Raw genomic sequence first — 13,986 nt, forward strand, 5'->3', positions numbered from 1 at the left:
AATAGTAAGCAGAATTGAAGATGGAAAATATGTGCAAAATTCATTAAACCGTAAGGTTAAGATCTGTGCCCTTAATGTGTTTTAACTCCTTTACCAAAATTATGAGGCAAGTGTAAATTATAAGTATTCAGTTTTTAATAAAACATTTACATGAAATATATGACAAAAGGAGAACAAAGGAAAAGGGGAATAAATGTAATTGTACTGTTGTGAAGTTACATTTACACAAAGTGATATGATCCTAACTAGAACTCAACCAAGATAAGTAAAGGATTCATATGAGAGCCCTTTCAGCAATGACTGAACATAATACAAAGTGATATAAAAAACATTCTGGTTACTATTGCTGCATAACAAATTACCCCAAAAAATATTGTCAATAACATATTCCACATTTGCTTGCTTGTTTTTCATTAGGCTATACTTCAATAATATATTTCTACCATATACTGTAATCCACACCTGGCACATGTTGGGAACTAGGGAAACACAGGTTATCAATGACAAAAATTTAATTAGGGTACAATAAATTATGACAGAAAAGCCCCACTGCTTGGATAGATCATTTCCATAATGATTTTATTTTACTGACAAAAATATTAAATTAATACCCTGTCCCCTCCCCCGCCAAAAGAAGGCTACAATTAAAATTACTAACCATAACAAGGATGTAGAACAACTGCAACTCATACTGCTAATAGGATGGAAAACAGTACAATCACATTGCAAGACGCTTTGGCATGACCTAAAAAAATTAAACATACACCTCTCAAGTGCTCCAGCCATTCCTTTCCTTGATTTTTACTGAAAACAAAGACAAACCAACAAAAAATCCAACGTATATGTTGATACAAAGGCTTGTGCAAAAATGTTCAGAGCATATGAATGGTGGAAGAGCTTGGGCAGGAATAGAAAGGAGAGATACAGTGGCAAACAAGACACTTGGTGTGGGGGAATGAACATTAACATTATCTTTATTGTGGTGATGGTTTCGTAAATATATACATATCTCAAAACATAATGTTAAAGTGGTTCAGTTTATTTTAAATCAATTATACTTAACTGAAATTACTAGAAATTGTGTGGATGCATCAAAACATGGGCATAAAATAAAATTCATGCCATTTACGCAAAAGAGGAAATCCTGACAATTTAAGATCTGGTAATACACTTCACAGAATTGGAAAGTAAAGCAGGGATACAAACCAAACTTGAAATAAAAATAAAAATTATTATTATTTAATCAAACCAAAGAAATATTAAATATAAAGTGGTAGACAATACTAAAAGGGTTTTTTTAAAGAAAAAAATGATAAATCCTGTCAAGAGTGATCAAAATCAAAGAATACCACCACCACCACCACCAACACTGCCACCACCACCACCACCATCACCACCACCATCATCACCACTCCAACAGTAATATAAAACGATTCTCGCCATGAATCCTGGAGACACATATATTATATTATAATCAAATTCATGCCAATAAAATAGAAATTACTGTATCACACAAAAAAAACACCACTTAACAAACAGATAAATTGGGAAGTCTTCGTAATTCTTTATTTATTAAATAAAATGTATCTATATTGGTCCTGGTGCCTAAATTCCTGATCTTTTCTATGTAACTGAGAAAGATACAACCAATCTTACACAACCTCTTCTGTAGGAAAATAACTGTCAAAACACTCCCAAATGTATTATGAGACCCCTATAAAGTATATATATACTTATCAGTTCAGTATTATACTGAACTGACAAGAAAATTATGCATAAAGAATATCAAAAGGTTTTGTTGTTGTTGTTTTTTGTCTGTTTTTTGTTTTTGAGACATGGTCTCTGTCACCCAGGCTGGATCACAGTGGAGCCATCATAGCTCACTGTAACCTCGAACTGCTGGGCTCAAGCGATCCTCTCACCTCAGCCTCCCAAGTAGCTGGGACTACAGGCACATGCCACGACATCCTGCTAATTGTTTAGTTTTGGGATTACAGATGTGAGCCATCACACCCAGCCATATAAAAGGTTTTTATGCCTCATGACAAAATGTAAACAGTGAATAAATAAATAAAATGTAAAACTTATGTTTTACAAACAGAACAAAGATACTTCAACCATAATACCCTGTGAACAAAATGTGTTTCATCCAGGAAAGAATTTTTGTTGCCTTATCATCACGAAATCAAGTCATTTTGGCAGACAAAGGAGTAAAATCATGTCGCTATCACAATAAAGAGAAACCTTTTTATGGAATTTATTATTCATTTATGACTTTCCAAAACTCACGAAACTGCAGCAAGTGTCATATATATTGATGAATTACTAAAAACCATCCCCTGAAATAAGAAAAGAGGTAAGAATGCCTACTATCACCAGATCTATTCAACATTTTATAGAGGTCATAGCTAGGACAATAGTGCCAAAAAAAAAAAGAAAAGAAAAGAAAAGAAAAAAGAAAGAAAGAAAAGAAAAAGAAAAAGGAAAAAAAAAGGCATAAAGATTGGAAAGGAAAAAATTTCCAAAAATGCAGATATTAGCCTTTCACACTTCATGATTGGCAGTGAAGTGTGTGTATGAGCAGATATGCATATAAATATTAACACACCTGATGTATTTATACACATGTATAGGAATGTGAAATAAATTAAAATTTACTTTCTTTTTTCATCAATAATACAACTTGGATATATCTTATGCAAGTATATAATGAACTACCTGATTGGTTATAAAGCTACACAATAGTCATAGTATAAACAGAATATAATTTACTTAAAAATCAATCTTTTGTCATTTTTAACCAAATTTTTATGCATCTTTGTAGACTATAGTTGTAGAAAGAAAATTACTGTTTTTAAGGGCAGGGAAATTTTAAAATTTGCTTTAAAATGCCAATTTATTTTCCAAAAACCTAGTATCACTTTTTCCTCCCTCAAAAATTTGGCATCAAGATAAAAAGAATAATTTCATATTTAACATACTAATTATCAATCATATTTAATATAACTGAATCAGACATCTATGATCGCACAGCCTCTGCAACAATCAGCCTGTGAAGCCAAAATATAAAGTCTGCAGCAATAGAACCCAAACAGTGAGGACCTGGCCAATAACTGTCAACATCCCTAAATTTTGCCCCTGCTTCTAACTTAGGACCAATCAGAAGAACCCCAAAATGTTCCCCTACCAGTCATTTAGTATGTTCACACTTCTAGTTAGCATGCCACCAGCTTTCCCATGCCAACAACTTCGGATTGGCACATACCTGAAGCCTTCCCTTTTTTCCACCATAAGCTTTAATATTCCCATAAGGGAAGCTTCTCAACTTCCCTGCCTGCCTTTGAGTCTCTGCCAAATACAAAAGATAGTGGCTGGCTCACTTGTTATAGCAAGCTCTGAATAAATAGCTTTTTCTTGTTCTCATTTGGACAGTCTTCACTTATTTCCAAAACTGTTTGATGTATTTTACTATTCCATTTGTTAGTCTATTATTTCATAAATATTTGAAATACCAAAATATTATACATGAAGCCTATTGTATACATTTATTCTTGTTATAGTCACAAATACATGCACACACGCATATATAGCCCGTTAAGAATAATATTAAGAATATTCCAATATGTATTATATTAATATAAACCACCTTAGATATATAACATATCTACCAAACTTGAATGTTATTGCATGTTATAACTACTATAGACATAAAATATTTTGTTTTAAGTAAAATGTATCACTTCATTATTGTTTAACATGAATTATATCTGTTCTCATACAATTTCTCATGTATGTCAAAATTTGCATTAAATTGATGACTGAAATAAAACAGTTTTGATATTTTCCATGGGAAAGTGCATAACACTTTAATTTATATATAATGAGTGCAGATATTTGTGTATATTTTAATTAGAAATAAAAGTTGGTTATTTTGGCTTTTGCCAAACATTTTTTTCATGAGACTTATTTTGTTTCTTTTTCTTTCGCTTTGCTTTGTTGCTACTGTCTATCCATAAATTATTTTATCTTATATAAATGGAAAAATTTGGATTGATAAAATTTAAGCTATATTATAGTGTAACTCCATTATTGCTAAAATAGCTATAAAACTTTTCAAGTATTACATTAGTAAACATTATAACATTTATTATATCTCATATAAATTGAACATCTGTCAAATATAAAGATTAGTGAAGTATATAATTATATGCCCCCAAAACTTCTGAAAAAGAAAGTGTATTACCTACTAAGAATGATGATTTAAATGATGGCTGCCTTTTCAAAAGAATCTTTGGATAAAGGAAGAAAATGGAGAAGTAACTTTCTAATTCTGAAATAAAAAAGAATTCTTGATCTACCAAAATTATCCTTCCCAGCTCGGAGTGAAATAAGACAGAGGCACATAAAAAAAGCCTTCAATTTGTCCCTGTCCAAGCAATAATACATCATGCTGCAGGAGGGAGAAAAAACCTGAAGGGAAAAAACACCTTAGTAGAAAACTACGGAATGGAAAGAAGAGCACTAGGTAGGGAAAATACATAGATAAATACAAAATACTACTTTTTTCTATGATTTCTTTTTAAAAAGCTGATTCCTTGATGTAAAAATTATAAATAGCATTTTAAATGTAAAATACATAATTTCCAAAATGCATCAAATCTGAAAGTTTAAGTTCTGTGCACTGTGAATAAACAATATATTTAATTAAGACTTGAAACTATAAAAATCCTAGAAGAAAACCTAGGAAAAACTCTTCAGGACATTGGCCTATGCAAAGAATTTATGGCTAGGAACATAAAAGCAAATGCAACACAAACAAAAATAGAGAAATGGGACTTAATTAAACTAAAAAGCCTTGCCACAGCAAAAGAAATAATAGACAGAGTAAACAGACAACCTAAAGAATGGGAGAAAATATTTGTAAAGTATGTATCTGACAGAAGACTAATATCTAGAATCTACAAGGCACTCAAACAACTCAATAAGAAAAGAAAAAGCAAATAAGGCCATTAAAAAGTAGGCACATGACAGGAGCAGACATTTCTCAAAAGAAGACATACAAGCAACCAAAAAACATGTAAAAAATGCTTAACATCCCTAATCATCAGAGAAATGCAAATTAAAACCACAATGAAATACCATCACACAGCAGTCAGAATGGCTATTATTAACAAGGCGAAAAAACAATAGATGTTGGCAAGGATGCACAGAAAATGGAACGCTTATACACTGCTGGTGGGAATGTAGATTTGTACAACCTCTATGGAAAACACTACGGAGATCTCTCAAAGAACTAAAAATAGAACTACCATGTGACCCAGCAACTTCACTATCTACCCAAAGGAAAAGGAATTGTTATAGCAAAAAGACATGTACATGTGTATGTTTATTGCGGCACTCTTCACAATAGCAAAGTAATGGAATCAGCCCAAGTGTCTTCTCGCTTGTAAATGGGAGCTAAACAATGGGTACACATAGACACACAGAGGGGAAAATAAGGACACTGGGGACTCCAAAAGTGGGGAGGGTGGAGGGGGGAGTATGGGTTGAAAAACTGCCTATTGGGTACAATGTTCCCTATTCAAGTGATAGGCACACTACAAGCATAAACCCCACCACTATGCAATATATCCATGTAACAAATCTGCACCTATATGCTCTGAATCTATTAAAAAAGAAATAGATTATACCTAGCACTGTATCACTAAAAAAATCTAAATAAATAAATAAACACATTAATGTATATACATTGGATTTAGTTGTAAATAAATACACACATTTGATACATGATTACAAATACACATATAAAAGTAATTGAAGAAAATGGGCAAAAATAAATTATACGTAATCAACTTGTTTTTTAAAAAATATTTAAATAAAATGTTAAACATAAGAGCAAAAAGTAAGGGAGAATAAATAGATTCATCCTATTGTGAAGCTTCATATACATAAATTGGCACTATCTTAACTGTAAGTAGACCAAGGTAAGTAAAAGATTCCTATGCTAATCCCTAGGGTAACCAGCAAACACAATACAAATAGGTATAGATAATATTCTAGCCATTACTGAAACATAATTACTACAAAATGTATCTTCTGTAATATACTCCATATTTACTTGTCTGTTTTGCATTAGGCTGTACCTCAATAATGTACCTGTGTTTACATACCCAGCACATGTAAGAAACCAGATCATTTAGACAACCAATAAAATAACTAAATTGTAGGATACTAATCAAATTATGAGAGAAAAGACACACTCTACAGGAGGATTTTCTGCCTTAAAAGATGTTTTAATCTTATTGACATAAAGAATGGATTGGCTGGGCATGGTGGCTCACTCCTGTAATCCCAGCACTTTGGGAGGCCGAGGCGGGCGGATTGCCTGAGCTCAGGAGTTTGCGACCAGCCTAGGGAACACAGTGAAACCCTGTCTTTACTAAAATACAAAAAAAAAGTTAGCCGGGCGTGGTGGCGTGTGCCCGTAGTCCCAGCTACTTGGGAGGCTGAGGTAGGAGAATTGCTTGAATCCGGGAGGCGGAGGTTGCTGTGAGCCGAGATTGTGCCACTGCACTCCACCCTGGGTGACAGAGCAAGATTCCATCTCAAAAAACAACGACAACAGCAACAACAAAAAGGATCAACTGGCTATACAATGAAAAACAATTAAAACTAAAACATATTCCAAAAAAAACAGTATATGTAGAGATGTCTGCTTCCATGGTAATGCAGCCAGTTTAGCTCAACCATTCTGCTGAGAAAAACTAGGAGAGCTGGAAGATATTAAACATATTGTTTGTAGGTATCACAAGCCCAAAGAAACAAGCATTTGAAGAGACTGAATCTCAGAAGGAATCCCACGTGGTGAGACCCAACTTTGGTACCGTTTTCTCCACAAGCTTTTTGGTGATTCAAAGAAGATGACTGAGAAACTAAAATACTTACAACAAAGTTGCGGCTGAAAAGCTCAGCAGCTGATCAGGATTTCCAGCAGAATCACCAGCCCAAGGGACACAAATTGGGTTTATGGCCCACCCTGGCAGAAAGGATGTGGTAAACAACAGCGATGAATTTGACATCCTTAAGAGGCTATACTCTAACTGTCAATATGACCCCAAAACACAAAACTACTCACAAATCTGAGACCCAGCTTCAAAAGACTCAATACCTAACTGCCTCCCAAAAGCAAAATAAAATGCTCCATGGAGAAAGATAAAATCACCCAGAACTGGGTGCAGTGGTTCACACCTGTAACTCCAGAACTTTGGGAGGCTGAGGTGGGAGGACTGCTTGAGACCAGGAGTTCGAGACCAGCCTGGGCAATATAGGGAGACCCCATCTCTACAAAATTTTAACAAATTAGTTGGGCATGGTGGCACATGCCTGTTATTCTAGCTGCACAGGAGGCTGCGATGGCAGAATCACATGAGCCCAGGAGTTTGAGGCTGCAGTGAGCTATAATTGCATTGCTACATTCCAGCCTGGGCGACACAGGACTTTGCCTCAAAAAAAAAAAAAAAATCACCCAGAACCTCCAATTATCACTATAATACTATAATCTTTCTCTCTTTCTCTCTTTCTTTTTCTTTCTTTCCTTTTTTTTTTTTTTCTGAGACAGGGTCTCACTCTGTTGTTGCCCAGGCTGGAGTACAGTGGCGTGATCTCGGCTCACTGCAACCTCTGCCTCCCGGGTTCAAGTGATTCTCCTGCCTCAACCTCCTGAGTAGCTGGGAGTACAGGTGAATGCCACCACGCCCGGATATATATATATATATTTGTAATTTTAGCGGAGACAGGGTTTCACCATGTTGGCCAGACTGGTCCCCAATTCCTGGCCACAAGTGATCCACCTGCCTCAGCCTCCCATATTTCACATATAAATTCCTACATGCGGCCAGGCGTGGTGGCTGAAGCCTGTAATCCCAACACTTTGAGAGGCTGAGGCTGGTGGATCGCTTGAGCCCAGGAGTTCAAGACCAGCCTGGACAACATGAGAAAACCTCGTCTCTACAAAAAATATAAAGAGAAAATGAGCTGGACATGGTGGCAGGCACCTGTAATCCCAGCTACTCTGCAGGCTGAGGTGGGAGGCTCTCTTGAGCCCAGGAGGCAGAGGTTGCCATAAGCCGTGATCACACCACTGCATTCCAGCTTGGGTGACAGAGTGAGACCCTGTCTCAAAAAAATATATATATTGCTACATGCAATTCAAAATATATATGCAATATATGAATGGGAAGAAAAGGATTAGCATCTGGCTAGTGAACCATTTTCTCCGTTTGCTGGGAATGCCTGGGACAGAAAGAACAATGACTTGACCCACGCAATTTAACGTGGCACTGAGATACCATTACACACTAAAGAGAAGGTTACAATAAAAAATACTGACCTTATCAGCTGCTGGCAAAGATGTAAAGCAACTTTGCAGCTCACACACTACTGGTAGGGTATAAAATCATACAATTACATTACAAAACACTTCGATATTTTCTAAAATATCTTAAAGATGTTCATATCATGTGACTCAACCATTCCATTCATTGATGCATATCCAAGAAAAATGAAGATGGATGTGTGCACAAAAATGTGTATCAAAATATTCACAGCATGGAAAATGACGGAGCCTTGGGAAGAATCAGAAACAGGGAAATCCTAAGGGTGCCCATAAAAGCTCGGTGGTGGATAAATATGTCCCCTATCTTAATTGTGGTGATGCTTTCACGAATATACAGGTATCTTGAAACATATTATTTTAAAGTTATGTAGTTTATCTTATGCCTAAAATAAACTATACCTATATCTAAAACTGTTAAAAATGTGTGGAATGCACCAAAATGTGTCTAAACATTATAGCATTAAAAGCAAAAAGGGAAATCCCGGTAATTTAAAATCTGGTAGACCACTTCACAATTTGGGAACAAAATATTTGATTTAATCCAAAAGAATACTTGAGATAAAAGAATAAAATTAGGATCCATTAACAACATTCAAGAAAAAAGATCAACAAATCCAAAAGTTGCTTTGTTTTTAGTTTTTTCTTTTGTAAAGGTTAAAAAATTTATAAATCTTGAGAAGACTGATCAAGGAAAAAAAGGAAGACACATATTATCAGTTTCAGGAATGTACTGTGTGAATTATCATTACAGATATTGAAGACGCTTATATAATATTTGAAGTTATAAAAAAAGACAAAATTACAGAAAGATACAGCTTTAAAAAGCAAGAAATTAAGGAAAATCTCATTTATCCTAAATGTATTAATTAACGTTAGTTCATAATGAAAACCACAGTTTAACGCCTGGTTTTGTGAACCTTTCCATAAATTTCAGAAAAAAAAATACTAATCATGCACAATCTCTTTCACAGAATACTTTCCAAAAAATGTTGAGTGAAATCCCTATAAACGTTACACAAAACTGATGAAGATATTATAATAAAGGACCGTCAATGGTTGATATGGATCCTGACAAAATGAGACAAAAAAATCATTATGTTTGACAAATGGAATCCAAAGACACTTTCAATTATAATACCCCGTGAACAAACTGAGCTTAACACAATTTTGAATTATTATTGGTTTAACATATTGAAATATAATCTCCTTAACAACATAACGGACCAAAATCATGTCACTGTCACAACAAATATAGAGAAACCATTTGGCAAATTTACCATCCAGTTATGATTATTAAAAAATGACTCAGAAAACTATGGGAAATATCATCATTAGTGATGTAATAATGAAAACCTCATCCTGAGATGGGGATTGAGACATGAATGCCTACTATTACCATTTCTATTCAGCTTTTCATGGAGTTCATAACCTGGGCAATAATTCAGGGAAATGTTAAAAAAATGCATGATGATTGGAAAAGAAGAAATAAACCCATCCTTATTTATAGATTTTATGTTTATGTACCAGAGTAGCTAAAAGCAGTCTACAGGTAATACATTAGAATTAACAGCAGCATTTAGCAAGATTCCATATAGTTAAAGCTCAACACATTTTTCTGAGAATAGCAATTCTCACTAAACAGTTTATACACTTTGTGAGAAATGGCATGAAAACCCTACATAACAAGGTTAGAGTTTTAAAGTATTTTTCCATATACTGTTCAGATCAAAATTGAGAGGATTTTAACCTTATTGTTGTCATTTTTTCTGATAGCATAGCAACAGGGCCCCATGAATATTAAATAAACTCTAGCTTACACTGGACATTTACTCCTAGTGGAACAATAAAAGATTTTTTTTGTACAATTTTTCTCATGGCCTTTAGTTTAATGATTTCACTAATTAGAGGTCTGTTTCTTATAAATGGTTCACAACTAAATTAAATTATTTCTCCACAAAAATTTTATTTACTTTTTTCATTACTTCTTTCCTTTATAACTTTGTTTTAATTATGGCTTTAAGCATAACTACTTACATGTACTATAATATATTAAAAACAAAAACAGGTCCTCCAAAATAATCGTTAGTAATAATATGCTGTCATGTGACTGGTTTTTTTCCCTGATTAGTTACAAATAAGATGTCTCCTCAGTGTAAAATTCTGAAAAAAATGCAGATATGTATCTTTTCACGGAAGTAATCATGATTAACAGTGAAGTGTGTAATTTAATAAATATATATATCAATATACATTTACATGAATAATACATTTATGTAACTGTGAAAACATATGAATAAATTATAATTTGCTTGCTGTTTTATTAGCAATATGTCTTGGAGATATATTCTGTAATCGTCAAAGATCTACCTGAGTATAAAATCTGCATACCATTTATTGTATGAACACAGTTTACTCTATTAAAAATAGCTGTTCTGCTTTTTTGTATCCATAGTTATATGCACATTGACAAGTCCTGTCAGATATAATCATAGAAAGGCAATTGCTGTGGAAAAGAGTAGACAAATTAAAATACTGCTAAAAAATAAATTAATTTCCAAAATAGTACTATTTTATACTCCCTTCAAAATCTGGTATCAATGGATATAAAAATGATATTTTGTTAATTTCCTCTTAGTATTAACTATTATAATTGCCAAAAAATGGTTATTATTGTTTATCATATATGCATTTTAATAACACTATTTGTTAAAAAGCATACCACTTCATACTTATAATACCAAAGTTACTACATATCATGTATATGTAAATATATATGCATAAATAAACTCGTTACTTTCACCTACATCCTATATATTCCTTGTTCCTGAATTAGTTCTGATATGCACCTTATGTAAATCATTTCACCAATAGAACATGTTTTCCAAGGAATGTTATTGTCTATTTTATTATTACAGTAGACATAAAATATTTGCGGGAGGTAACACAGCTATCATTTCTTTATTTTTTATCAAGAGTGTTATCATACAATTTCTCATTCTGTTCAACAGTAGTATCACATCAACAATTACAACAACAATTAATTTAGATACTTTGCTTGTGAGTGTGCTAAATTGTTTTAACACGTATATAGTTAATCTATACAGATATTTTAATATGTTTTCATGAGAAATAAAATTTTGGCTTTTGTTATTTTTCATGTGTACCTTTTTATCTTTTGCTTTGCTTTATTGTTATCAATCAGATAAATTATCCTTTTTATTTACACATATAGAAAAATTTGGATTGAAATGCTACTCAAAATAGGTATTGAAACTTTAATGTATTTTATTAGTAAGCTACATATTAGGCATCTATATAAAATATACAGTACATTAGTGTAGAGTACAAAATCAAAATTCCATAATTCCATAAGAATTAAAGAGCCGGGCGTGGTGGCTCAGGCCTGTAATCCCAGCACTTTGGGAAGCTGAGGAGGGTGGATCACGGGGTCAGGAGATCGAGACCATCCTGGGCTAACACGGTGAAACCCCGTCTCTACTAAAAACACAAAAAATTAGCCGGGCGTGGTGGCGGGCGCCTGTAGTCCCAGCTACTCGGGAGGCTGAGGCAGGAGAAAGGCGTGAACCCGGGAGGCGGAGTTTGCAGTGAGCCGAGATCGCGCCACTGCACTCCAGCCTGGGCCACAGAGCCAGACTCCGTCTCAAAAAAAAAAAAGAAAAAAGAAAAAAAGTATTAAAGATATATTACCTCTCTAGGAAAGATGAATTCAAAATTCCATAATTCCGTAAGAATTAAAGATACATTACCTCTCTAGGAAAGACGAACTAAAGATGGCTGCCTTCGCAACAGAATCTGTGGAGTGCCCGAAATAACGAAGCAGAATATTTTCAAGGCTGAAAGACAAAAAAAAAAAAAAAAGTCAATAGAATTCTAAATGTAGCAAAATTTTCCTTTCCAAACTGGGAATAAAATAAGACGTGTCCACATAAGCCCACCTGCGACAATTTGGCACTGGACTACCCCTAATTGCAGTTGCTGCCGGAAGTTCTACAGGCTGAGGGAAGTGGCGTGCGATGGAAACTGAGAATATCTGGAATGCCAGAAGAGCACTGGGATGCAGGGCCAGGGTGGCTCCCTCTGCTGGTGGAAGATAGTAATGTCAGTTGGTTGGAATTTCAGCCTGGGAATTTATGTAGTATCGCAACTGTCTCAGTGTATTGGTTACAAAAGCATCACTAAGCTTGGTCCAAAATCCAGGTAGGGGCTATAAACGCAATCCTTTGAAGGAAGATGTGTCAAAGAATATGTGGATGTGTTTTCAAAGTGCCACAGATAAAAATCCAAAAGAGGAATTTAAATGGAATAATAAGAAACATTCAATAAACACAAAAGTAGGTACAAATAGAGAAAGGGAAAAACAAGAGATAGGAAAAACAGGAAAAAAAATGAAAAGATGATCAACTTTGAAGCAAAGTAGATTAATAATGAAACTGAATTTAAAAAGAGTCAGGAGGGGTGATCACACAATTTCATAGTAAAATTTTGGCAAGTAACTGTTATGTTCATTGTATTGATTGTGTTGATAATTTCATGAATATATGCATATGACAAATTGTATCACATTGCACATTTTAAAGTTGAGCAGTTTATTGTTTGTCAATTATACTTTGTTAAATCTGTTTTCAAATGTGTGAGATGCACCTCAACACGCATCTAAAGAAAAGTTACTCCATTAAATGCAAAGGAGAAAACTCTGGAAAAATGTAGGCTCTGATTATTCATCACAAGAATGTGGAAAAATGGTAACGTAAAATGAAGAAATTTTAAAAATCATTAAAATCAAAATCTAATGATTTTTTAAAAATACAAAGAGAATATCAACAAAACCAAAAGTTGCCTCTTTTAAAATTGTTAGTAAAATTGATAAACACCTAGCAAGATTGATATAGACAAAAAGAGGAGGCACACAGTATTCTTACAAGGAGTAAAACGGTCATCATTACACATTCTAGAAACATAGACATGAAATTACAAGCAATTGTATCCAATAAATTTGAAATGAGAGAAAATGGTAAAATTTAAAGGAAAACACAACAAAACAAGAAAACTTAGGAAATCTGGATAGCAATATATGTATTAAATAAATTGTGTCTGTAATGAGAAACCTTCCTGTAAATGAATTTTATACCTTAGTACAGGAAGTTGTGAACCTTTTCATACAATTGAGAAAGAAACAACACCAATCTTGTACAAAATTCTCTAGAAAATAGAAACGGTAAAAATATTCCCGAACAAATGTTTAATGAGATTCATACGAACTTTATACCAAACTGACAAGATGTTATAGGAAAAGAAAATAAAAGGTTTGTCTTTCATCACCAAATGCAAAATAAGAAAATAAAAGTATGCCTAACAAACTGAACCCGAGATATATTTACTGTAATACACAGGAACAAATTGAGTTTCATCCAAGAATAAATTCATGTTTCATACCATTTGTAAATCAAATAAAGTTAACAGAACAGAGGAATTATATCATATGATTATCCCAAAATATGCAGAAATGCCACTGGAAAAAATTTACTGCACATTTATAATTCTTTTAAAAACTCAGAAAACTGAAGTAAATA

The 13,986-nt window shown here is 33.7% G+C and overlaps 1 long non-coding RNA gene across 1 annotated transcript in view; it reads right to left on the reverse strand.

Annotated features, from left to right (window-relative positions):
- Nucleotides 1–12,430, reverse strand: part of LOC112207083 (uncharacterized) — a 355,512-nt gene extending 343,082 nt beyond the window's left edge. Inside the window, exons 1-2 of the long non-coding RNA XR_010154849.1 lie at nt 12,352–12,430; nt 12,163–12,249 (exon numbers count right to left, since the gene is read on the reverse strand). This is a non-coding gene — a long non-coding RNA (uncharacterized LOC112207083). The remainder of the gene's footprint in view (nt 1–12,162; nt 12,250–12,351) is intronic.
- Between the last annotated feature and the right edge of the window lie 1,556 nt (nt 12,431–13,986).

The sequence above is a fragment of the Pan troglodytes genome, chromosome X (assembly GCF_028858775.2).
Source record: "Pan troglodytes isolate AG18354 chromosome X, NHGRI_mPanTro3-v2.0_pri, whole genome shotgun sequence".
Classification (NCBI taxonomy): domain Eukaryota; kingdom Metazoa; phylum Chordata; class Mammalia; order Primates; family Hominidae; genus Pan; species Pan troglodytes.